The 27473-nt window shown below is 35.9% G+C and overlaps 1 protein-coding gene and 1 long non-coding RNA gene across 30 annotated transcripts in view; one reads left to right on the top strand and one right to left on the bottom strand.

Moving 5' to 3' along the window:
• Nucleotides 1–27473, bottom strand: part of LOC126811613 (protein Daple) — a 238481-nt gene that overhangs the window by 69538 nt on the left and 141470 nt on the right. The window lies entirely within an intron of this gene.
• The window catches only part of LOC130010859 (uncharacterized), a 162650-nt gene that overhangs the window by 107478 nt on the left and 27699 nt on the right, over nucleotides 1–27473 (top strand). For 10 of the 29 annotated variants that reach the window (XR_008786138.1, XR_008786132.1, XR_008786136.1 and 7 more), the window contains 2 exons: nucleotides 10856–10953; nucleotides 17628–17702. The exons of 5 other annotated variants lie outside the window; for them this stretch is intronic. This is a non-coding gene — a long non-coding RNA (uncharacterized LOC130010859). Of the gene's footprint in view, nucleotides 1–8154; nucleotides 8429–9042; nucleotides 9209–10855; nucleotides 10954–12363; nucleotides 12435–17604; nucleotides 17703–27473 lie in introns of those variants that run through there. 14 more of the 29 variants (XR_008786133.1, XR_008786151.1, XR_008786134.1 and 11 more) reach the window with 12 other exon arrangements.

Genomic DNA, 27473 nt, shown 5'->3' with positions numbered 1-27473 from the left:
GTACAAAACTGCCGATAACAGAGCCTGGGATGGCCCAAAAATGGGTTATACTTATCTCATACACCCGAGGTACCGGTCAAAACCAATTTTAAATGAAAGAGTACATCTCACTGAGTACGAAATTGCCCAAAACAGACGATTGTGGCCCTGGGACGTCCCAAACTGACACCCTAAATATAAACCCCCTGGGCTTGAAAAAAAGTTATACATCCGAGGTAACAGTTGAAACTAATTTTAAATGAAAGAGTACATCCCACTGAGTACGAAATGGCCCATTTGGCTCTGGGATGGTCCAAACTGACACTCTAAATATTGCCCGCACCCTTTCCTCACTAGGTTTCAAGTTTTGAAATATTGTTCCCCCTTGATTCGCCTTGAATATGAATGTACGTGCAGTGCATATCGCATTTGGCTAGAACAACCATCTCCTTTCATGGAAGTATATCCGAATTGGGGTAACCATTTTGTGCACACAGTTCATAAATACACTGACTACATCATGTTCAAGTGTTGCAATGAAACTTGGAGGACAGCGCCGCACACTGGTACATTTTCACAGCTAATATGCCCTGTTGCAGTTTCATAAGAGGCGGGATAGAAATAACTGGCTGTTCTAGTGTGTGGCGCTGTCCCCCAAGTTTCACTGCAACACCTGAACGTGGGGCAGTAAGTGTACTTATGATCTGAGTGCACAAAATGTTCTTGTGAGGCCAGATTGAAACAAACTTTTGCCACTAACAAGTACGCTCATTGAATGAATCATAGACAAAGGAGCTGCACCTGTGGTGTTATTGTGAGGCCAGATTGAAACAAACTTTTGCCACTAACAAGTACGCTCATTGAATGAATCATAGACAAAGGAGCTGCACCTGTGGTGTTATTGTTGTCTTCGTACCCATTGAAACCACAATAAATGTACAAAACTGGCTATAGGGCAGTCATCAAGTACCTGCAACTGAAAGGACTAACCCCAACATAAATACATGCCGGCATGATCTCCACTTAAGGGGATGATGCCCCTCCCTTTTCCACAGTAAAGAAGTGGGCTTAAGCGTGGCAGAGAGAGCCTTGACGATGACCCGCGTCCCGCAAGGCCATCAATAGCAACCATTAAAGAAAACATTGCCCAGGGGCGTAAATGTGTGTGTGGGGGGGGGGGGGAGAAAATAGTCGGTCGCAAAATAAATGCAGTCGGTCGCAAAATAAGTGCAGTCGATCTCAAAATAAGTGCTCACTGAATTAATGAGTTGGTCTAAGAGAAAAATTATTGTCCCCCAGGGAGAAAAATAGTCGGTCTCAAAATAAGTGCAGTCACTGCAGTCGGTCTCAAAATTATGCATCGGCGAGTGATGAAATGAATTAATGAGGTAAACAAACAATACTTAATATACGTGCACCTAAATTTCTTACGTCAAATAGTGGGTCTCAAAATAAGTGTTCACTGCAGTCGGTCTCAGACTAAATGAATTAATGAGGTAAACAATGCCAAAATAAAGGGAAAATTTTTGTGTGGATCCGTGCACCTAAATTGCAACGGTATAGTATAAAATAAACTAGTCAACTTGAAATGTTTTAAAAAAAAATCCCTGTTATGAGTATGTTGGTCTAAGAAATTGAGAGAGATTGTTATGAAGATTTTGATAACTTAAATTATATTATTGATTGTCATACGAATAACATTAGTTGAACAGTTGGTAAGAAGTTATCGGAAGCATAGTTTGTTTCAGAAATACGTAAAAAAAAATTAAATTAGGAAATGTTAAGGCAATCTATTGAACTTAAGAATTTTTACTTGTTGCATATTTAATCCCAGTAGAAATTAAAACGTATTTTACTCATGTTGTAAGTATTTTCTGACCATCAGAATTCTGCAAAACCTTTCCCCAGACCATAAAGTCCAGGAAATGGCATTTCAGAGACCAAGAAAGTGCCCCCGTGAGACAAAGCCCCCTCAGGCCTAGTCCCAAAATCTAATTTTTTTTTTCGCACCTACGGCGCTCAATTCTATCATGTCATTATTCTTCAATTCCTCTGTCTTATACAATCTCATCACTATCATATTCACAGTTACAGTGAATCGCCCAGTTAGTAGTACCACTAGTGAGTGGGGTGACAGACTGTAGAATTGTTATTTCTACTCTCACAAAACCGGCGAAATTGACGGACGGGCCACAAGCTTCTGTCCCATTTCTTATCCTCTCGTTAACGAGAATTTGACCCCATTTGTCATGACATTGACTAAAACTTTTCAGGCCCAGTCCCCAAAAATTAAAAGGTCAGTTACATATCTGAAATTTTTCGCGCCTGGGCCCGCTGATTCCATTATGACATCATTCATCCACTCCTCTGGTCTTATACTGCCTCAGCACTGTCATATTCACGATTATAGTGAACTGCCCAGTTAGTATATAGTACCGCTGGTGCGTGGGTCGTGGGGGCTCAGACTGTACAAATGTTTTGACAACTCTTGCAAAACAGGCGCAATTGACAGGGACAGATTTCGAGATTCTGTCCCATTGATTCCTATTTCTGGTTCTCTTGTTCACAAGAATTTGTTCCCAGCAATGACCTCAAGTGCCAGGATATTGGTTGAAATTTTTCTAAATTGTCTCAGTTTGCTCAGTGTTATAGCCACTGCCACGTTCACATAAATTTAATTACAAAATCAATAACAATCATCATATTATATGACATAAACTTTATGTCAACTTGAATAAAACTGCTTTCCGACGAGATAACGATCGGTTAACAGCTATGGGCAATACGATCTATGTTCTACCGGGACACCCAGTGTTATAGCCAGTATTTTGTTGACATTCATGAATTATTGTGGGGAGTGATTGTGGATGGCGCCCTAGATTGAAACTGCCCCTACCCCACCCCTCCGCTTCCAGATCAACTATCATCTGTGGTGCTCAGCCCCTGACTGCGGCACTCATATTAGGGACATATGCATCAGTCGGTCGCATTTTTGTTAAACACCCCCCCCCCCCCAACCAAACAAAATCTTTATGTCCGCCCCTGACATTACCCGGGTGCATGACATGGTTATGGCTGATCGACGATTGACCACTCGACATATTGCCAGTGTTGTGAGCATCTCTGATGATAGGGTTGAGCACATTATCGCCAACGAGTTAGGAATGACAAAAGTTTATGCAATATGGGTGCCAAAGCTCGTGACTGTGGATCAGAAACGGGTATACAATTTCATTTGAAATTAGTTTCAACTGGTACTTCGAATGTATAAATATAACCATTTTTTAAACCCCGGGGGTCTATATTTAGGGTGTCAGTTTGGGTCGTTCCAGGGCCACAATCGTCTGTTATGGGCAATTTCGTACTCAGTGTGATGCACGCTTTCATTTAAAATTGGCTTTGACCGAATGTATGAGTATAACTCATTTTTTGCCCCCTCGTCTTTGGGGTGTCAGTTTGGGCCATCCCAGGGGCCTAATCGTCTGTTATGGGCAATTTCGTACTCAGTGCGATGTACTCTTTCATTTAAAATTGTTTCGACCGATGTACCTCAAAAGTATGAGTATAACCCACTTTGGGGGTCACCAGGGCCACACCCAGGGACTGGACCAGGTTAATATGTAGAGGGCTATACGGTCAGATATAATTTAAGTTGAAAATCTACTAATCTTCATTAGTTTTGTTAGAATTAATTTTTTTAATTTTTTGTTTTAATATTTCATTTAAAAATGTCCATCCTTAAATTTATACCCAATTTTTTCAGAAAATATTTTGTTGACTACTAATTAGTCTCTATCATCCAGAAAAATATTCTATATGTTTCATACAGATCCTTTCGAAATTTTGTTGAAGATAATTACATACATGACCTGAGCTTAATCATGCATTAGGCAAGAGCTAAATCTGATTATTGCAAGTCTTAATTTAGGCTTCAGATGTTATAGAAATTATAAATTAGATCTTTATTTAAACAACAAGACCAAAATCAACTCTGTAGACCCACGGATGGCTCGGCTACAGCTCGGATTTAAATAGGATTTCACTAATTGATTAAATCAAATAAGGGGTAACCTGATGAAAATACGTCAGTTAGTTCGAGGCTAAATGATAGAGTGTACTTAGCGAGGCCGCTGTAAAGCGTTTCCGTATGCCATTGAAAACTTTACTTGATAATCGAGATATGTAGGTGGAGTTAACGCCTGTCAATCAAACGATCGGCGAAGGTGAAGACACATTTCGCTACCATTTCTAGGCAAATATTACAACGATGATAACTATGTTCAGAATAAAGTAATTTGACTGAATTTTTCAATATATTCTTCTTTCATCATCTACTTTTGAACTGTTATAGCAAGAATGGCCAACTCTCTATAAAAATCTCCCATAATGTATCTTTAATTAACTTTGAAAATATTTATCTGATAAATAACCCTACATATGCTCTTCAAATTTGGTATGAATTAGTAACTCTAATAATTAATCACCATGCTACTATCAGAACTAGACGTGTTACGTCAGCTATCAAACCTCAATGGCTCACTAGTGAAATTTTAAATTTAATGCGACAGCGTGATTTCCATAAGAGTAAGAAAAATGACACCGAATATAAAAAGTGTTGAAATCGTTTAAAAACAATGATTCGTCAGTCTAAATCAAAATACCTCCAGGATCTGATCGGAGATAACAAAAATTCAGATATGGAATGCATTAAATTCAGCAGCTAAGTAACAGCAGTCCCCACATACCACTGGATAGCAATATAGTTAATGAGTTCTTCTCTAACATAGCCGAAAAAATTCTCATTGCCAATACAGATAAAAACCAAATGAGATTAAATATATCGAAAACCAAAGCTATGCTAATCACAACGCAACAAAAAAGAAATATCCTTCCTGCTACTTTGAATATTAAATTACGTAATGAACCATTAGAAGTCGTCTCCTCGGTAAAAATATTGGGTGTTTTTCTCAATCATAATCTTACCGGAAAAGGAGTAAATTTCTAAAAAAAATAAACCAGAAATTATTTCTACTCCGTCAAATTAGAAAATATCTTCCAGCTCCATTCCGTATCCTTTTCCACAATGTCCACTTTCAAACACATCTAGATTATTGTTTCCCAATATGGGACCGTTGTGATGCTAAATCTTTTGACCGTCTTTCTCGGCAGCAAATAATACCCTCAACTAGACAAATTGAAAATTCTTACAATAGTAAATCGACATATCTCTAATCAATGTATATTTATTTATAAAATTCAATGCCCTGATTATTTATTTGATCTCTTACCTTATTATCAAACTCTCCTTATAATCATCTTAACAATAAACTTACTACTCTCAAGCCAAATATTAATATAGCTAAAAGCAGTATACGCTTTAAAGGGCCCAAACTCTGGAATTCGTTGCCAGCTTTTTTAAAAACTTGAAATAACTTGAATCTTTTCATGAACAAACTTCTTCTTTACATCAAATCTACTTCAAATATCTTATCTTAAAAACCTATAAGCTTATCTCGTATGATATGTGTTCTGCGTGTATCTCCATATTATAAGCATATACATATTGTATATTTGTTAATACATGTTATATCTATATGTATTCAAACTTTCTGTTATATGACCCGCATATACATGCACTTAAATTAATCTTTTAACTGATTTGTATATTTATATTTTTCCTCTATTGTAATTTATTGTGGTGTGTTGTTTAATTTATTAGCTATATCTTTTGTATAATATTTTCTATGAAGGGCAGGGTGTTAGAAAGGCTATCATAATTCACAATCTCCAAATACCAAATAATGTAAACCTTGAATTAAACCAAGAAATTTCAGCCATAGAAGTAAGAAATGCATTTAAAAAGTTAAAACTTGAAAAATCAAATGGCCCAGACTTAATTCTAAATGAAATGCTAAAGGCTTCTTCAGAAATTCTAATAGATCTGTACATGAAATTGTTTAATTTAATCCTCGCTTCCGGAGTAATACCTTCAAGCTGGAATCAATCCTACATAGTTCCAATACATAAAAAAGGTCCAAAGGAAGACCCTGGGAATTACCGAGGAATTGCCCTGGCTAGTTGTCTTTCTAAATGCTTCCTGTCAATTATTAATAATAGAATTACAGATTATCTTGAGTCAAACAATATGTTAGATCCCGCACAAGGTGGCTTCCGTAAGGGTCATCGGACTGCGGACAATATATACATTCTCAAAACGATCCTAAATAAATATAAAAGTAAGAATCAAAATGTTTTTATCAGTTTCATAGATTTTACTAAAGCATTCGATACCATTTGGAGAAAGGGGCTCTTACTTAAATTACTCAAACACGACATAAATGGAAACATCTTTAACATAATAAATTCAATGTATAGCGGTACTTCATATATAGTTAAAACCAACAATGGACTTTCCAAACAAATAAGTTCAGATATCGGTGTCAAACAGGGATGTGTGTTATGTGTGTTAAGCCCCACGCTGTTTAATATTTATGTTAATGATTTGCAAACTTATATTGGTAACACAGCAGCTCCTTGTCTTGGTGATCTCAAAATATCTCACCTCTTATTTGCAGATGATCTTGTATTATTCTCAACTTCTTCGCTAGGTCTCCAAAAATCTCTTAACCAGCTGCATGAATATTGTACTAAGTGGAAATTGGAAGTAAACCCAATTAAATCTAAAATAATGTGTTTCATAAATACACCCAAAGATAATAAAATTTTCAAGCGCAAAAATGTAAATTTTATTTTTGGTAATACTTCTCTGGAAATCGTTAATTCATATATGTATTTAGGCGTAAATATAACTAATAACAATTCTTTTAAAGGAGCTATGTCTGACCTTAGCAAAAAGGTATAGGCGAGCTTGGTATAGTATCAAAAGTAAAGTATGCGTCCCTAATCAATTACCTACAGAAGTTCTAATTAAACTGTACGACTCTGTTGTAAAGCAAATTGGATTGTATGCCTCTGATGTTTGGGGTTCCCATTTAGTGCACAATGTAAAATTAAATTTATCTAAATGGAGTAATATAGAACACAACAAGATAACCATAAAAACCTGTAAGTCAATATTGTGCCAACCCCCTAAAACTACTAATATGGGCTGTCTTGCTGAGCTAGGAATTTTCCCACTGCAACTAGATATATACCATAGAATGCTACTCTATCATAAAAGATTAAACCATCCTGACATGAAGGATTCAAATCCGTTACTAGCTGAAGCCTATGATGATGATATTAAAATAGCTAAGTCTAATATTAAACTCTCATGGACGGCCTTTATAACACACTTAATAAATTATTTCAATATAAATCCGTCAAACCTCACTAAAGTTAATATCAAATCATCACTCCAATCCAAATTCAACCCCCTTTTCACTGAATCATGCCACTCCAGTCCATTTAAAGCTTCAAAACTTAAGACCTACAGTTTATTTAAAACGGAAATCTATAAACCCGCTGAATATTTCTGTTATTTACATAACAAGAACTATAAAATAGCCATGACCGCACTCCGACTTAGTTCACACTCACTTCAAATTGAAATGGGCAGATACAAAAATGTCCCCCCAGATCTAAGAATATGCCAACAATGCTCTATGCACAAAACTGAAGATGAAGCACATTTTTTACTAGAATGTCCATTGTATGAAAATTTACGTACCGTTTACATATACCCAACATTTACGGATAATTATCTACCCTATTCTCTAGAAAATCTATTTAACCCACCCAAAACAGTTTCAAAATCAGTTAGTGCATTTGTATTTCATGCAATGAATCTAAGAGCATAAATTGTGTAGCGCTACATGTACATGTATCACTGGATATACCTTTCTGTATCAAAATTATTATCTAGATTTCCATGTATTGATATATTTTATTCCACGTTATATTAATCGATTCATGTAATGCTTCTAGCATTCCTATATCATATTTCCATGTCAACACCTATACTAAGTCTTTCTGTTATTTATGTATTTATAATATTTATACCCATCCACCATGCTTGTGTTGAATGTCGTGTCATTATCAGACCAGTTTGTGGTAAATATGTATTCTGAGATGATTATCATACTAGTTTGTTTGTCCTGTTAGTAAATGTGTAATTATGTAAAATTATCATTTGTCTTGTTTGTAAATACATGTATATATCTATTATCTGTTATACTATATCTTTATATACATGTTCATATTGTATGCTGTCCTTAATGGATGTTTTGATACAATAAAATCTTATCTTATCTTAGCCTAATCTTCAACCCTTCTTAAATAAAGTCATTATTATTATTATTATACTGCATTTTTTAAATAAAATGTTTCGTTCATATATTATCTTGAAGTAGTTAAGTCTCTAACTCAATATCATCCACAGTCTTCCAGTCTACTGAACAAAGCTGCACATATATATGGTCCAACTGTCAATTAAATCATGATAGAGCTGGTAAATAAATATCTTTTTTTTTATGATTACATTGTTATATGAAAGGTTTTCAAATATGTGTACTTTTATAATTTTGGATTTTTATATGAAACATTTTGAAATGTGTATTAATAAAATATGTATTTTACCGCTTTTTGTATGAAATATTTTTAAATATGTGTATGTTTTAATTAAATATTGGCTTGTAAAGGAATTAAAATTAACCGCCATGGTATCTCGTTACCACGGTATAAATTTTAAGAATTACTTGAATTCGCACCCATAAAATGATATTTACTGATTAAAATATTATACAAAGAACAATTGTCTTTTATTATCTCAACTTCATTCATCACAATATATCGCATTCGTTGCAGTAATTATACTGGTATGAGCTAGGCTATTTGATATTGGGTTACAATTTGATAATACTGGGTAGTATTTATTGTCATGCAAACATATTTTAAATACTCTCGTCATTCAAATAATTTAATGGTCTAATTTAGCGCGTATCATGGTCCGAATCAGCCAAGAATCTGGTCCGAATCAGCCATAAATCTGGTCCGAATCGGCCAAGTCCCAATCAGCCATGGTCCCAATCAGCCGATGACCTCTTGGGTGACCCAGACTAACTGCTAATTTGGGTCTGGGTAGACGTGACTTGGTCAGTCGCCATATTTTGGCATGTTGCTGTGACAAATAATTGAATAATTATTAATTGGGTGCATGGATAAAATATGGCGAACACATTAATCACTAATGAAATTATTGTATATAATTTTACTGTTGAATTCAAAGAAGGTATTTTGAAAAGTTTTATTATCTATCACATTCGTAGATATTGTTTTGGAAGAATTTAAAATTGTCTCAATCTCATTTGTTTTGTGGTGACTGACGTCTGACAGTATAATATCATCATGTCAGTAGTCTATCTAATCCGTACTACTAAATCATAATAAGGCCTTCAGTTCAGTCAGGTCCATGGTTCAGTTAATTCATAATTATATTATGTTTACATATATAGGTCTACTTATTAGCATGAATTGATGAATGAATTGTGAATTTTGTTTTGTATGATGGGTCAAACGCAACAGTAATTTTTCTGATTGGTTTATCATATTCTTATTCCTGTAGGGAGTTGGGTGGCCATGTTGTTAACGCGTGTGCATTGCATTATAAGGTCTGTCATGGCATCAAGTGGCATGGTTTCGATTCCCCTCTTGTACTTGACAAGGAGTAGGGTGGCTTGTCTGACCTCGTGGGTTTTCTCTGGGTCCTCCGCTAATAAAATTTAACTATATTTTAGTACCGAAATAAGGTAGTTTGTGTCAAGTGGACGTTAAAACCCATTTCTCTCTCTCTAGTCTTAATTCCTGTAGCCAGACCGTCAACCCCTCAGAGCTGCAATGCTGTAGGGTGGTGTAAAGAAACCATGATTTGGCAGTAGATTTCCAAAAGCGCGCAAAGCATAATTAATTACAAAAAAAACCCTTAAAAAACCCAATTGATTATTGATGTATAATGATTAATTTTCTAACTATGATCGAGAAATTAAACACGTTTTGTAAATTGGACACTCATTATCAAAATTAATCAGTCAGCTTAATTAACTTGACACAAGTACAAATTAGATCATATTAGATGATTTGGGGTGATTTTAAATGATTTTTGCAAATTTATGAACAAAGATTTGATATTAGACAATTGTGAAAGAAATTAGTACTAAATACACAAGATTAAATGATACCCGGGTTACAGTGAATAATATCGACATCATTCAATTTAATTATGTCGATTATCCTCTCACAATATACAGAAAATTTATTTTCTCGCAGATTCCGAACATTTGTTTTTCCATATATTCGAAAGAGCGTTCCGTGTTTTTCAGAATCGGCGAGACGTATTCCCATCTTGAAAATAAATATAGTTTGAGTTTATGTTGTATTTGAAATATTGTATTTGATGTTGTATGCGCGCAAACAAAGATGTCGGCCATTGCTGCCGTAAACAGGTCGTTTATTAATGGTTCATTTTATTCAATAATAGCTAAATTACACCGTACAATTACCCCAAATCTGTAGCATTGTTGTATATGGCATTACTGCACTTTCGTACACCTATGTGCTTCACTTTCATGACGAATATTAAATGGACGCAACCCAAATAATGTTTTTATTTATAGAGAACTTTATTTTTCAATATTGCATAAAACTGTTCCCCGAGATCAGTCATCATTTCTTGTTAAACTTAAGAATCAAGACACTAAGATGGCTTTATATTATACATACTGAACTTCCTCGTCAACGCTCCATTTAATGATAATTTTCTTCAGGTCCTGGTCAACGCTTTACTAGGCCCACCGTTAATCTGTCTGTTGATGGTCTTAGAGTTAGTTTTAACTTAATATTGGAATTTGATACATAATTTGAACATATATTTTCCCTTCAGGAGATAGTCTGGGTAAAGCTGGATGGGGAAGATGGCGGCGTTTGGCGGCCTGGCTATATTTGTTCTCGAACTTTAAAGTTTTGGCAGGAAAGATATGTGTAAGTTCCTTTTTCTTGTACGTTTAAGGCTTTCAAAATGGTGTTTAATTTTACTGGTTAGCTTTGTATAACATCAAGATATAACAATTCACTACATAATTCTTGAGAGTTATTTACCAATTGATTTATGATATATTACTAGAACACCTAGTGTGGTGGATACAATCACTTGGTTTATTATACTGCAACTTTTCAACAACATTTCTCAGGTAGTTTTCAAGCAAATACCTAATGTACAAATGCGATATATCATGGGTGAAATATATATATATATATATATATATATATATATATATATATATATCCCAAATTATTAGCTGCACGACTTTGTTTCACGGTAAATGATGAAAAGATAAAAAAGGTATGCCAACACAAACTGATTTCAACACTGGTTTAATAACATTTTAACATTTTAAAGTACTTTTTGTCCGTCTTGGGACTATTCATAAATAATGTCATTGTATAAAGATGGACAGTATAGTATATTTATACATATTTACATAGTAACACTGTGGTTTTAGTTACCATTGTCTATGGTTACATAGTATATCGCTAACTAATAGAAAACATGTACACACGTGTTAATCTATAGTATATGGGTTCAATTTATGAACAATGACTGGAAGATAATCGTGGGATTAAGAAAATTAATGAGACTAATGGCCAATTGTTACTTATTGACTATTAAGTCAAGGAACATATTTTTTAATAAAGTGGCTTTCCATTAATTTCCTTTTCGTGGTGTCATCGACATTCATTTTATAAAAAGGGAAAATTTGGAATTTTACTTGTAGGTGTTGTGCACATTTAAAGATATGTCTATTTACAAATAAGGGCCCATTTTCAATATTACAATCCCGTCGATGGTTGCGCAGTGCGCACTCTATCCCGTAGATGCGTGGACGTCTCCCCTATGTAAAAATTTAAACACCCATTGCAAGTCAAGACATATATGAGATTTTTTGTGTCACAATTCATATTGTCGTTGACACTAAATGTAAACTTAGGAAAATGATATTTGCTATTTGGCGTAATATGGTCACAACATTTACATCGAAGATCCAGGCATTTAGATACATAAAAGCCGGTCCTTGTGATACATGAATTGAATTTTGCTTTGGTTAGGAGGCGTTTCAGATTAGGTGGCTGTCTTTGTGATTTAATGAATTGAACATTATCAAATTTCGTTCTGAGGTTGTCGTTTGATGCCAGGATTGCCCTGCTCTCTTACATTGTTTTAAAGAAATTGGGATGTTGGGGGTTATGAGTAGCGACAAAGGTAATGATATTATCCGAACTGTCTTTTGCTTTAGTAGCCCTCAGTGTTTGAATATCAATTGCCAATACCTTATTTATCCCATCTTCTATTACCTCGAGGGGGTAATACTGTTTCAATAAATTTCTTTTTAGCTCACCTAATCTGACAACCCGGAGGTCTTCATCTATCACAATGGTGCATATTTTTCTAGCTAAAGAAAAAGGTATATTATTTTTGGTATGGTGTGGGTGACATGATTTATATGAAAGATAGTTTTTGGTATCTGTTTCTTTAGAATACATATCCGTTATAAGGAGTTCTCCCCTTCGTTTCACTAGAACGTCCAAGAATGCTATTTGCAGATCGTACGTTTCAATTGTGAATTTGATATTTAGATCTAAGTCATTCATTATTTTTTGCAAATCTGCAATGTTGCCAATTCGTTCATTCCAAATACAGAATATATCGTCTAGGAATCGTTTCAACTGATTTTTTAAATATAATCTGTAATCCACGCCATGTTCAATTTCTACAATTGAGTATAGTTTTTCCTCAAGGAATCCCATTGTTAAGTTACTTAATTGTGGTGCCGCTTTGGTATCCATCGCTATACCAAGAATCTGTTTGTAATTGGTTTCGCCAAATGTAAAAGTGTTGTTAGTCAGGATGATTCGTATAGCTTTGAGGATGAAGTTGTTTGAAATTCTCTCATGACTGCATTCAGGATGTTTATCCAACCAATATTCTATGGCCTGAAGGCATAGGTCATGGGAGATGTTGCCATACATATTACAAACATCCATGGTTACGAAAACGTCGCCATCGTTCAGATTTTGGGGCAATCTATTAACAGTGTATTAGTAGGGCAGCACAGACCGGCAATTATTGGTCTGAATGGAAGATCACCTGTCTGGAAAACACTGATGAATTCGGCATTTTGGTGTTTAATAGACTCCTTGATCATCTTGGATTTATGGATTTTTGGAAGACCATAAAACTGACTTGTTTTATATTTGAATTTTCGGAGATAATCCTGTTCGTTGTCCGTCAGTTCGTTTTTGTGATCAACAATATCGTTAATAAACGAGCTGTATAGACAGGTGACAAAGATTACTTTACAGTTTTTATAAGAATATAAGTTTACTTGGAATAAGTTTACTTGGTATACGCCCACATTTTGATGTGGACGTATGTTGTCGTCGCCCCTGCCTGTCTGGACGTCCGTCCACCAGGCATCGATATTTCCGCGCAGGCACAATTGCTTTAAAAAAAAATTTGCAGGAACATTTTTAAAGATGTAGCCACCCCGGCGGCGCCTGCGCTCGGCACTATTTTTTGCCGCCCAGCACAAAGAAAAAATCGAAGAAAGCCGCCCAGTCGTATTTAAACCCCTTCGTCCTTCTCTGTACACAAACTCGGCGCTCAAAATTTACCACGGCAATTAAACGGCAAAGCCATGGTAAAAGCCGATGTACGCAAACCATGTCTGTCACGGCATAATTTATTTTTGTGTGCCGTAGTAGACCCTATCATCCCAAATTAGTTTAAAGAAAGATGTATTGGTATTTTGTTTATTTATACTTAGAAGATGTGTAGGCCTAGGTATATTCATTTTACAATTATTCTACGGTCTTTATATTTGTTTATTTGCCGTAAATAGGTCACCCAGACCAATTTACGGCACTCCAATGTTACAGGTTTGAATGTCGTAATTGTCCAACACGTGCCTGCAAATTTTCATGATGTTTCTTATTTTATTTCTTACCCGTTTTAAGAATCGTTTTAATTTTTAATCTCAAAGTAATAAAGTAATATTTAAAAAAAAAATCCAACAAAACAACAAATACCGAAAGGTCCTCAACTATCCAGAGAAACAGAGTGGGGTGGGACAATTTTATGCTTGGTCGGGTGGTGTCAAAAAGTTTTTAGATCCCTGTATCATTGATGAAAATAAAGTGAATTTGGTAAAATTTGAATATATAAATGGAAATTTGATTTGCACTGAACCAAATACAAAAGGCAGCAGATGCTCTGAAAATACACCAAGAAGGGTTTATTTTCATAAAAGACCACGCCCCCCTCCCAAAAAATTTGGGCACTCGCTCCGCTCGCCAGATATATTTATACACCACTCTCCAAATCATGGCTACATCCCTGTGTTTCAGTATGACCCTGCAGGCACATTTTCAAATGTGTGTGCGCAGGCACAATCAACTTTTATAGAGCCCTGCCGTCCACAACTGTTTGTGCCCACTTTACAGGTCACAATTTTTATCCGATTCCAACGAAACATGAAATATAGGTTTGTCTCCCTAAGATCTCGGTTGTTTTCGATATTGGCGTGGATCAGACCGTAACTTCGTGGATTATGGCCCATTATTGTACGAAAAATTGTGTTTTTAGCTTGTGGACCCTATAGAGGTCACAATTTTTATCTGATTTTGTTGAAATTTGAAATGTAAGTTTATAACCCAAAGATATTCACACATATCTGACCGCAGCTTCCTGAATTATGGTCCCTGATTGTACAAAAAATCATGTTTGATTTTGCTTGTGGACCCTATGGTCATGGAGGTCACAATTTTATTCCAATTTAAAAAAATATATCACCGTTACACCTTTATGATGGTTGAGTTCGAATTTCGTGAAAATCGGACGAAAACTGCCAGACAAAATGGCTGCCCATAGTACGCAAACAGTGTAAAAATATGGTATATCAAGGTTGTGGACCCTCTAGAGCTCACAATTTTGATCCGATTTAGATGAAACTTGAAATACATGTTTATAACCCAAAGACCTTAGTTCCTTTCGATGCAACCTTAAATTTATGCTTATATATCACAAAGGTCTTGGTTCCTTTCGATATTCGCCCTTATCGGATTGTAACTTCCTGAATTATGGCCCTTGATCATATGAAAATTGCAAGAGGTGGACAGAAAACAAGCTAAAAAAATAATGTGATTTTTTGTACAATCAGGGGCCATAATCCAGGAAGATATGGTCCGATATGCTCGAATATCGAAAGGAACCGAGATCTTTGGGTTATGAACATACATTTCAAGTTTCATCAAAATCGGATAAAAATTGTGACCTCTAGAGTGTCCACAACCTTTGTATTACATACTTTTACACAATTTGCGTACAAAGAGCGGACATTTTGTTGGGCAGTTTCATTTCAATTTTCCCGAAATTCGAATTCAACCTTCATTATGGTGGAATGGTGATATATTTAAATGGTTTTTAAAATGGGGAAAAAATTGTGACCTCTAGAGAATCCGCAAGCTAAAAATGGGATTTTTCAAACAATCAGGGGCCATAATCCAGGAATTACATTCGGATATGCGCGATTATAAAAAGGAACCAAGATCTTATTGTAGCTGCGTTCACACTAGGGGTTTAATCTGAATTGAATTCAGAATAAAGCCTTATTCCGGACTTTGGCGTCACACTCAATTCGATAAAAACCGAATTGAATCTGAATTAACGAATCCGTATATTTTTCCGAATTCAACTCGGAACAATTATTCCGAATCGGGTTATTCGCAGTCAAATTTTGAGTGTGACACGCTTGATTCAGATCAACAGTTTTACTGGAAACGATAACTTTGCGCGCATGATGGGGTGTAGCTGCAGCTCCTTGACGCTGAAACAAATGCTGCCTTAACATAACCAGCTAACAAAGATAAGTGTGTTCAGATCACAGCTGACCATTCACGGTCTAGACTTTGGGGGCAGGGCAGGTAAGCTTTAGTCGTCTCGAGTCTAGTGGAGCCTAGTTTCTAGCATGTATTGCATATAACAACAAAATGTATTGCTTTACATTATGTATGTTTAGTGCTGAAAGGATTTAAATTATGAAATAGGAGCCAAGATTAGTCAGTGAGTTAAAGCTGGCTCCCTAGTCTGGTGGTCGATTGTTCGCTCCCGGTGTTGACCGAAAACGTTAATCGTGATTTTCCTGCGTAGTTCCCCCATGTCAGTGTTGCAGGGTCCAAGACCTGACAAGGACAGCTGTTTAGTCGTTCGGATGGGACGAAAGACAGAGTTCCCGTGTACACATTGACGTGGACGTAAAAAAATCCCTTGATAGTTGGAATTCGATAAAAGCGTAGTGTACTGGAAAAATGGTCTAAGCCCGTCTTTATAAGCCCAGTCGGACCAGAACAGTAGGAAGTTTGACCCCATTTCATAGCTTTTCAATTATGAAATGTATCTTCGCTAGTACAGAGTCAAGGGTGAAGTACATGTACATACGTGTTGATGTATAGCAAACGCTACCAAAAGAGTAATCATCCTCATTCGCATTTGATTTTTGTGCCAATGAAATCGTGCCCGGCGCTGCATGGCAAGGTGTTGAAGATGTAAGGCCCGGCGTCGCTGATGTAGCCTTGCTTGCCTCAGGAAATTAAACATAAGCAACACAAGATAACAAATACGAATGTCTGGCGCATCCATCTTGGATATGAATGACCTTCACTTCGCATTCAGTGTGGCGCTTTTCATTCTGAATTCAATCCGAATAAACTGTAATGTGACGCACTGATTTTAAACCGGGAAAAACCAATCCGAATTCCGGAGACCGATCTCCGGAATTCGCATTGAATGCGCATGCAGTGTGAACGCAGCTTCTGTAACATGGATATATTGACACGTATGTTTTTAAATCGGATAAAAATTGTGACCTTTAAATTTTGTACAACCAAGGGCCATAATTCAGGAGACTCTAACACGCAAGCGAATTATCGAAATAAAATTGAATCATATGTTAGTTTCGAAATGATCTAGCCTGCATCACAGAGGGTGCCATCCAATTAATAACTAACTGCCACTCTGTGATCTAGCTTTCGAAAATTTTAAATAGTTACTGAACAACATGTAAAAAAAGTTTTTAAAAAGTGAAACAGTTTTTAAAAAGTGACGCAATAAAAATTGTTTGTAGGATATGTAAAACTGTTCTAGACTACATGTATTGTGGTAGTATGACATAAATCACAACTCAAGTGTCAAGGCACCAGATTTTATAGACTCGTGACAAAGTAGATCTATATAACAAAATCGATATGACAGGAATCGCATTACCCAACACTAGTGCTTAGTACACATGTACATGTAGACGTATTTACTCTTAGCACACATGTAGAGGGTTAGACATACTTTCTCTTAGCACACATTACGACATGTCCTCAGGTCATATTCCATGTCAAGTGGGTCAATTTTCCGAAATTTGGGTAATCGACCCCTTCGAAAAAATATGGAAAAAATATATGTTATTGTACATGTAAAAACTAGAAACTGTGGCTTAAAAATTGACTGAGATACGGGCATTTGAGATTCATGAGTTACCGATAATTTTTTGAAACAAAATATGTATCAACAATTTACTTGAGTTTCAGATATCTTGATTTTACCTTTCTAGTGAAGATATACAGCTCAAATTTGGTAGTCGTAAAGAACTTTTTGTGTAGATTACGAATATGCAATCAGATTACAGGTGAGTGGTAGGGTTCGCATGCTACTTGGCCAAGAAAACCGACAAAAGTTTAGTGTAATTGTATATTTTCTGGATTCTGTAGTGCTCCAGGAGCTATAACTAACAAAGTAATAGATATGGGTCATTCTATGAACTCGCTCTCCTTTTGATGGCCACAAAGTAAAATTAAAATATATTTAAATGGTTGATGTTTGTTATTAATTATACAGATTTATTTTTCGAGTGAATAATTTTGTATGTGGGCACGGTTAATTTACGCAACTTTTCCGAGTTTTGGGCTTATTAGTCATTACTACTTGGGGAGTTTCATCATTACCACGATCTTTCTTTATTACATTTTTTTTTTTCATTAAACATTACTCTTGGACAAAATGGAAAAGAATATGAGCATACTATCGAAAAAGGGTACACAACAACGTGAAAAATTTAAATAAAAGTGTATACGAGAATCAGAATAAGCAAAAGAAAAACATGAGCTTCTGCATCTTCAAAATAGAGGAATTTCAAAACGTTCCCAAATGTTGAAAACAAGAGATATTTTATTTTTTTTTGTTTTCAGGAATAAGGTGACAATAATCACACAAACTTATACGTTTTAATTAATCTCAATTCATACCTTTAAAATAAACCCGCCCGAGACTGTCATTCGCGGTAATGACAAAAGTCTTATTTTAGACTCGCGGTAATGATGTTTTTCGCGGCAATGACGTTCAAATTGTATTTTATAATAAGGAAACTTAAAATGCGTATGCTCATTGAACATTTCGATTGTTTTTTTACAGGGCCCCCACGAACAACATAAATTTATTTGGCGATGGGGTCCAAGTCATTCAATAATTTCTATTCTGAGCAATGACCAAAGTAATAAAAAACAAGACGATCAACGCTGGATTATCATAATTTGTCTTTAATATATAAAACAAATCAAAATGCCAACATAGTCATACATTAAAAATCACAAATAGTCCAGATGCGTCATTTTAACGCAATAGCAATACCTTGCCAACTGTAATATTATGAAAGCCCGATCTCAAAAGGGAATATCGGTCCAAAATTGATTTAATTCTCCGCAGTATTTACAAATATTATGTTGAATTAAAATGTAATAAGCCGGCCTCCATTTTGCTGCGGGTGGACAGAAATGATAGCCTATTTTAAATCCGATTTAATCTAAGCCGGGACATTATCTAGCGTTGGTATTTTGATTTTGTTTTCTTAATCAAATGTTAAATATACACGTCACAATTCTATGGAATACAATTACTGCTTATTACTGAGCGACGTTTCCACTAGGCTTCTCTAGTCATTATCAAGCAATGATAAAATATGAAAATATAACAAGACATTATATATATGTACATAACAATACTTAATTAATGCTGATCAACCAGAGATACCCCTTAATTACGTGTACCTAAAGGGAATCTAATTTAATTGAGGATTATAAAGTTTATACTAATAACAACATTCAATTTACCTGAAAATTAACACAAATTGATTAATGGCTAACTTGTTATGGAGTATATACAATGATATATTAGGTTAAATAAACAATCTGGGTACAGTATCGTACATATTAGTGTGAAATAAGCCGTGCGAAATTTGATACAGCGAAAAGTGCAAATGATGTAATTGGACTTTAAAGAAATTTGTTGTATTTGATTGCTAAAACTTTATAAATCTCCGGGTCTATTTGGTGATGACGCCCAGTAACATGCGCAGGAGGGTCAATCAATGCAATGACTTGATCTGGTTTATACCATAAAATATCTTCACATGTTGGCTTAAAGTAGCGGTTTTTGCCAGTTCTCATCATGACAGACACTTCTACCTCCTGGTCATCTACATCAATAATTTGGCCGGGATAGAATCTGTTTTCGTAGATGACAATGCACCATTTACTTAACAAAGAATGATCTATATCAAAAATAAAAGGGTCGCTGGCGGTAACTTCGTCTTCTTTTGATATGTTTGGTTCTTTATTGGATTCAAAAACACAATGTTTTGTGTCAAAGCAAAGACAGATCTCCGGATGTTTGCAGAAACAGCTGATATCGCGGTAAGAAATAGAAAACGGCGAATTTACTACTACTTGGTGTATTTTCATCGAACCAGAAATAGTCTTAATCAATTTATATTTAGTGTTGTCAATCTTTTTTATATCGTCGGATGATATCAGCGTAACGTATATATTAGTGTTTTCAGAAACAATACGGGCAAATGTGTCTGCATCCCCAATTGTTCCACCATGGGCAACAAAACTGTCCGCACACCGTTTAAGTGTTGCGCCAATCCCGTCCGGGGCCCCTTTACCGTGCGAACTTTCAAAATAGTTCCACGTTGCACCCTTAAACCCGAACTGAAAAATAATATCCGACATCATATAGAAATTCGACTTGTTTCTGTACTGGGTTGTAGGCCCATCACTTAAAAAGTGAATGAATGTAACCCCGGTAGTGTCCCTAATATGTTCTAAAATTGGTGTCAAATGACCCCAAATTCCCGGTGGGTCCTTACGTGCGCTGTCTGAAACCGTGCAGAAAGGTTCCATTCGATCGTGAAAATAAATCACGCCAGTATGCATAATAACCTGACGCTGCGATGCGCCGAAATGTGTGCTCTGGACAGCTTCGTGAAACTTGCATACATAGTTTTCAGAATAATCAATATGGACTAAACAATCATTATTATTCATTATATTTCTCACACGTCTGATTTCTCTGTACTGGTGAGAGATATTAAAAATATGTCTACAGAATCGTTCTAAATCTTGATTGACTTCGTCCACAAGAACCTCTACCGAAGTGTTTTCTGTGATTTTGGCGGTAAATTTTACTGTAATTTTCTCTCCTGTTTTTGATTCTCTCTCCTCCGTTCTATTCCCCCATCTTTCCCAATCTAGGCGTCTTTCAGAAATACTGTTATCAAGTTCAGAACAAAACTTTCTATTTTGGCATGTCGAACAATTTCTGTACATACAATCTTTCTTTTCTGCATCACAACATACTTCATTTATTAAATCATCTATTTTACTGGATGAAATGGCCCCAGAACGCTTCGGTGCATCCAATTTCAACTGCATTTTGCTGTGTACAATACACAGACAAGTTTCGCGATCTGATATTTTCGGCGTAATAATGTAGAACGGCCGGAGCCGACAAAGAATAGGAGATGTTTCGAGTTGAATTCTCCGACAAAAACTTCTTATGTAAATTAATCAGAGTATCATTTAAAAATCTCTTCTGCATTTTGACCTTCTTTTTTGTAACTGTGGACTTCTTGCCGGCAATCAACCGACTATTATCGTCTCGTTCTAAAAATTCTTTTACGCACCTTGACAATTCAATTGCCGTTTTTGTAGGTTTATGTATGTGTTTTGCCCCTGTCATTTTGATGCCAAATTCACCTTCTACAAATTTGTTTAATTTGTATTTCTTCATCATTTTATCCCGAAGTAAAATATGCAATGCATAGTTTTCTTTTCGTTTTTTTAATCTTGATTTCATCAACTCAGTTAACTGTGAAATGAAAACGTAAGCATTTGCTTACGTATGATAAATCTGTATCCGATAGTACCTTTCTTGTTTTTGAGCCGGGACTATCTGTTTTGCTTTGGGAGGTTAAATTCAGTCGACTAAGGCGTTTTCTGTATCTCTGTATTGTTCTTTCTTTTTTTTTCATTTCTTCTTTTAACATTTCGAGTTTCCTGTAGCAGGTCGATCTTGGCATCGATTTCTTTTGCCTTTTATTGCTATTACTATTAGGTTCCGCAACTGCCGGGGTGGGGTCATCTTCTGTCGGTGATAGTGGAGGTGAGTGATTTTGAAAAAAGTTTAGACGTACTTTAGCTCTTTTATTTCTTTCTCGATATTTTTTACTTGCAACTTTCCATTTCTTTCTTTGGGAGCGCTGTTCCCGTGACTTCAGGTCGTCAATTGATTTTAATTTTCCAGCTTCTTTTCTCTTTCGGTATCTTTCTCTCTCTTTTTGTAATATCTTTCATACTTCTCTGGATCTCTTTTTAATCTTTCTCGGTATTTGCGATCTTTTGATGTTGGTGGCATTCTGAAATGACAATATAAGAATTAATTTGACTGTGACAACAGGGTAAATACGCCTATTGATGAAATATTTATTATAAAACTATTAAAGGTAATGTCATATTACAGCAACCCGTCACTACCGCGAGTTAGAAATCATTACCGCGATAGATACAGTCGCGGTAATGACTATCGTGGCGATGACGTAATAGGGCTTTGCCTCGCTGTGCTTCCATAGTTTTTGACGTTGTAGATCTGCGGCCGTCACAGGCTTGAAGGAATTAACAAAATACACAGACTAATGCAAATTTAAGCCATAGAAGAAATGTCTTCATGTTCTATACGTGGTTGTGGTAATGATAATACAGTGCTTAACAAAAAACTAACCTTAAAGTGGCTAATATGCAGCGTTAGTGTAACTGTAGTTTCTCGTTGTCGTCGTTGCCGATGTCAAATCAAGTGGGCTCACTTTCGCGCTTAAAAAAAGTAAAACAGGAGTTATCTCCCTTCGGCAATATGACGTTTTTAATTAAATCGCGGTAATGACTAAGATTTTCGTGACAAGAAAACGAATATAAAAATTCACATTTTATGTTTCCCTATGAGGGATGTTATCGATATTGTTATAATGCTGAATATTTGCATAATTTCGACAATGAATTAAATACATGATATAAAGAACACTGTTTTAAATATTTGTGATCGTTTTTCCGTAATACGCTGCGTGACACGGCGTTTTCTTCGATTTTGTTCTCTTCTTTCACATTTTACATTTAAATTTTTTACAAAATTTCAATAAATAGATTCCAGGATGTTTATATATATATTTGATGATGCTGTGGAAGAAAAAAAACAACAGATTAAATTATACCAATTTCTGATGTTCACTTCAAAAGGAACGTGACATGAAAGGAGAGTTAATTCGTAGAATGACCCATATAGACTCAAATATTGGCCTACCCAGAGATTGCCGGTGGTACTACATAAGAAACATATGGAAACGCATCAGTCATCACTAGATTCCCAGAAAATCGGCCTCGAATATGGTTTCAGACACAAATTTTCGAAAATTGCCAGGTGTTTTTGAGCCGAAAAAAACCTGGTAGATGAGCACCTAAAAATCTTAAACTTGGTGTAATTATAGTTTGTACTAATGTCTCCAACATATGTTAAAGCCATTCTTGTCCCATGCCATTTTGATATTTTTTCTATTTTTTCAAAATCTGTGATTTGGGTCATTCCATGTCAATTATCACCCAACAAGTTAAACCGTACCCCCTTCGATTTTGCAGTAATTTGGTTTAGATGCTTATTAGGGCTGAAAAAGCTGATATTCCAAATTTTAACATGGTCCGATTAATGGTTCATAAGATACGGTCCACCCAATTTGGAGGATTTCAGCTAAAATGGCCGTGGCCGCCATTATTCAAATGACCATACCCATTTGAAATTTATACACAGTGTTAAGGTTGTGAGACGAAGACGTCTATTGATTTTCAACTATTTCCGATAATTACTGGTAGAGCTATGGCCCTTGATCACTTTGAAATATCTTATGAACACTCTAGAGGCTAAAGTTAATATCCGATTGACTTTAGATTTATACACAGTGTTTAAGGTCGTGATACGAAGAAGCCCAGTGATTTTTAATAAGTTGTTACTCTTAATCAGATTTTAGTGTATTATAAATGTTTCATTACCGACAATAGAAAAAATATGCGACAACTCTTGTTGACTGCTCGGATGACTTAGCTGCTGTGGGCGTATGTTTCGTTGCCTGGCAACCTATCTTTAAACATCTATTACAGACATTTGATGTATATATTTTTTCTGCTCGTACTATTGGGTGAAAATTGACATGTGATATTTATATCTGCGCATTAATACATGTAAATAGCGACTTTTTTCTAATTGGGGCACAATATTTATCTTCACATAACATTTTATGTACATGATTGATCGTTTGTGTAGCCATTTATGATATTCATATGGATTCAATAATCTTTTGAGACTTTCTAAGTAGGTGATTTTTATACGCCCACATTTTCATGTGGACGTATATTGTCGTCGCCCCTGTCTGTCCGTCACAATTTTTATCCGATTTCAATGGAACTTGAAATATAGGTTTATCACCCTAAGATCTCGGTTCCTTTCGATATTGGCATGTATCGTACTGTAACTTCATGGATTATGGCCCCTGATTGTACGAAAAATCACGTTTTTAGCTTGTGAACACTGTAGAGGTCACAATATTTATCCAATTTGGTTTAAACTTGAAATGTATGCTTATAACCCAAAGATCTCGGTTCCTTTCGATATTCGCACATATTGGATCATAACTTCCTGAATTATGGCCCTTGATTTTACGAAAAGTCACGTTTTTAGGATGTGATCCCTCTTGATGTCACAATTTTTATCCGATTTAAAAAAACGTTTGAATATATCACTGTTACATCCTTTTGATGGTTGAGTCCGTTTTGGACCTTCTAGAGAGAGGACACAATTTTGATCCGATTTTGATGAAACTTGAAATACATGCTTATAACCCAAAGATCTTGGTTCCTTTCAATATTCATGTATATCAGATTGTAACTTTTTGAATTATGGTCCTTGATTGTACAAAAAATCACTTCTTTTTTTGAGCTTTTTCTCTGTCCATCTCTTGCAAAATGTGGGCGTATCTTGCATGGCAACCGCTTGTTGGTGATAAAAATAAAATACAATGAGATCTATTTTTTTGTTGGAGGGAATGACAAGGACAGCTGTCTAGTCGTTCGTATGGGACGAAAAACCAACGCCCCGTTTACATATTGGTGTGCACGTAAAAGATCCCTTGACAGTCGGAATTCGATATAAGAGTGCCGCTGTCAGGGCAAATTTTCCCTCGTAGCCCTTCTTCATTAGCCCAGTTCGGAGCAGAACAGTAGGACATTAAACCCCATTTCATTTCATTTTCTATTTTATTGTTCATTTCTCGTAATATACATGTAACCCTTTTAATACAAAAATTCCTTGCTGTACGCGACAAGGAGTAGGGTCGCCTGTCCACCCTCGTGGGTTTCTCAAGCTCCTTTGGTTTCCTCCCACTGCTAAAGATGCCTACGCGCAAGTGAATTATTGAAATAAAATTGAACCAAATGTTAGTCCCGAAATGACCTAGTTTGTGTCAAGTGGATGTTAAACCCCATTTCTGTCTCTCACTTTAGTACAAAAATCCATAAATATAGTAAAGCATTTGTTACAAAGTTTCCTATCTTTGAAGAATAAATAAGCATTATAAAGAACAAAAAAATATTAGTTATTAATATTTGGTCACTTTTAATTTAATGATTAAGAATTGACTAAAAAAATATTAGTTATTAGTATTTGATCACTTTTAATGATTAAGAATTAACCACAAAGCTGATGTCTCAAATCTTGGGATAAATTACAGTTCACAGAATGTTTTAATCAACAAAGTACTTGACATTAATAAATTTCAAGCGGAAATAGTCAACTCGGATTTCAATGACATTCAATGTATTCAAGATATACAAGAGAAGGCAACCCCAATATCACTCTAAGCTCGCTGAAATAATTGACCCACTTGTGCTCTTCAAACTAAAACATTTATTCGTCCCAATACGCAGTGGTTTAATGATTCTATTTTACAAGCCAAAAGGGACCGTAATAAGGCTGAATATCTGTGGCCGAAAACAAATCTACATGTCCATAAACAGATTTATAAATCTTTAAAAAACAATGTGAATAAATTAATTGAAGACGCTAAAATTAAATTTTACTCTGGTAAAATAGAAAATGGCAAAAACAGACAAAAAGACCTGTATAAAGTTTGAATTCCCTTTTGGATCATAATGCTGAGCGAACTATTCTCCCGGACAATGATAATGACACTGAACTTGCGAATTTATTCTCTGATTCCTTTCAAATAAAAATACAGAAATACAAACCGAACTTGATGATTTAAATAAATAAAACTAATAACTTTAACACTCATGATTTTGTTAAGTTTGAAAATTCTGTTTATTTAGAAAATTTTAACTTGGTTAGTGAATCTTTTGTTTTAAAGCTAATTAAATCGTCTGCTTCTAAATCTTGTTCATTAGATCCTGTTCCAACTCCTGTTCTTAAGGACTGTCTAGACGAAGTTATTCCAGTTTTTACCAATATTATTAATTCTTGTATATCATCCTCTACTCTTCCCAACGTTTTCAAAGAAGCTTACGTTACCTCTTTAATTGAAGAGTCTACAATGGATCCTAAAGTTTTTAAAAATTACAGGGGGGGGGGGGGGGTGGATGGCCGAATGGTTAGCAAGTGCGTGCTGTATCATAAGGCCTGTCATTGAGTCAACTGGCGTGGTTTCGAATCCCCGGTTGTACGTGACAAGGAGTAGGGTCGCCTGTCCAACCTCGTGGGTTTTCTCCGGGTCCTCCGGTTTCCTCCCACTGCTAAAAGACCCTTACGCGCAAGCGAATTATTGAAATAAAATTAAACCATATGTTAGTCCCGAAATGACCTAGTTTGTGTCGAGTGGACGTTAAACCCCATTTCTCTCTCTCTCGCTTTTAAAAATTACAGACCTGTCACTAACTTAAGTTTTATTTCTAATGTATTGGAGAAATGTATTGCTTCTCAGATAAGGGGGGGGGGGTGGATGGCCGAATGGTTGGTACGCGCGCGCTGTATCATACGGTCTGTCATTGAGTCAACTGGCGGGGTTTCGATTCCCCGGTTGTACGTGACAAGGAGTAGGGTCGCCTGTCCAACCTCATGGGTTTTCTCCGGGTCCTCCGGTTTCCTCCCACTGCTAAAAGACCCCTACGCGCAAGCGAATTATTGAAATAAAATTAAACCATATGGTAGTCCCGAAATGACCTAGTTTGTGTCGAGTGGACGTTAAACCCCATTTCTCTCTCTCTCGCTTTTAAAAATTACAGACCTGTCACTAACTTAAGTTTTATTTCTAATGTATTGGAGAAATGTATTGCTTCTCAGATAAGGGGGGGGGGGGGTGGATGGCCGAATGGTTGGTACGCGCGCGCTGTATCATACGGTCTGTCATTGAGTCAACTGGCGGGGTTTCGATTCCCCGGTTGTACGTGACAAGGAGTAGGGTCGCCTGTCCAACCTCATGGGTTTTCTCCGGGTCTTCCGGTTTCCTCCCACTGCTAAAGACCCCTACGCGCAGGCAAATTATTGAAATAAAAAAAAATAAACCATATGGTAGTCCCGAAATGACCTAGTTTGTGTCGAGTGGATGTTAAACCCCATTTCTCTCTCTCTCTCATATAAAGGCCCATCTAGATGTGTTACGGCAGAATGCTGTTTCCCTTCTTATTTAGTCCAAGTCTGTAATTTGAATGTAACGTAATCCAAATTCGAGTTTTATATTCAACCGGTATTAGCGAACGCCATTGATGTGCAGAAAAACGGCATGTGTATTAGAGGCCATGCATTTCTAACGCCTGTTATCCTCTCACAAGTTGTAAGTTTACTTGAGAATTATGTAAAAGTGTAAACAGATATCGCAGGTCATTTCCATGTCATTTTTATTCACTGTCATTTCATAACTCTGTCAAATTTAACGATTTACTTTCGGGTGTGTTTCCCCAGGCAAAACCGATATTGCTTGTGTCACGTTAGTTACTATACTTGTAACGTTAAACTGTGTGTTTAACGTTACAATTGATACAGTCTAAGACTCCTTACGCAAGTTCAAATAGGTTCA

This window comes from Patella vulgata, chromosome 2, assembly GCF_932274485.2.
Source record: "Patella vulgata chromosome 2, xgPatVulg1.2, whole genome shotgun sequence".
NCBI classification, from domain to species: Eukaryota; Metazoa; Mollusca; class Gastropoda; family Patellidae; genus Patella; species Patella vulgata.
The sequence above is the reverse complement of the archived record's forward strand: the minus strand, read 5'-3'. Positions and strand labels throughout refer to the sequence as shown.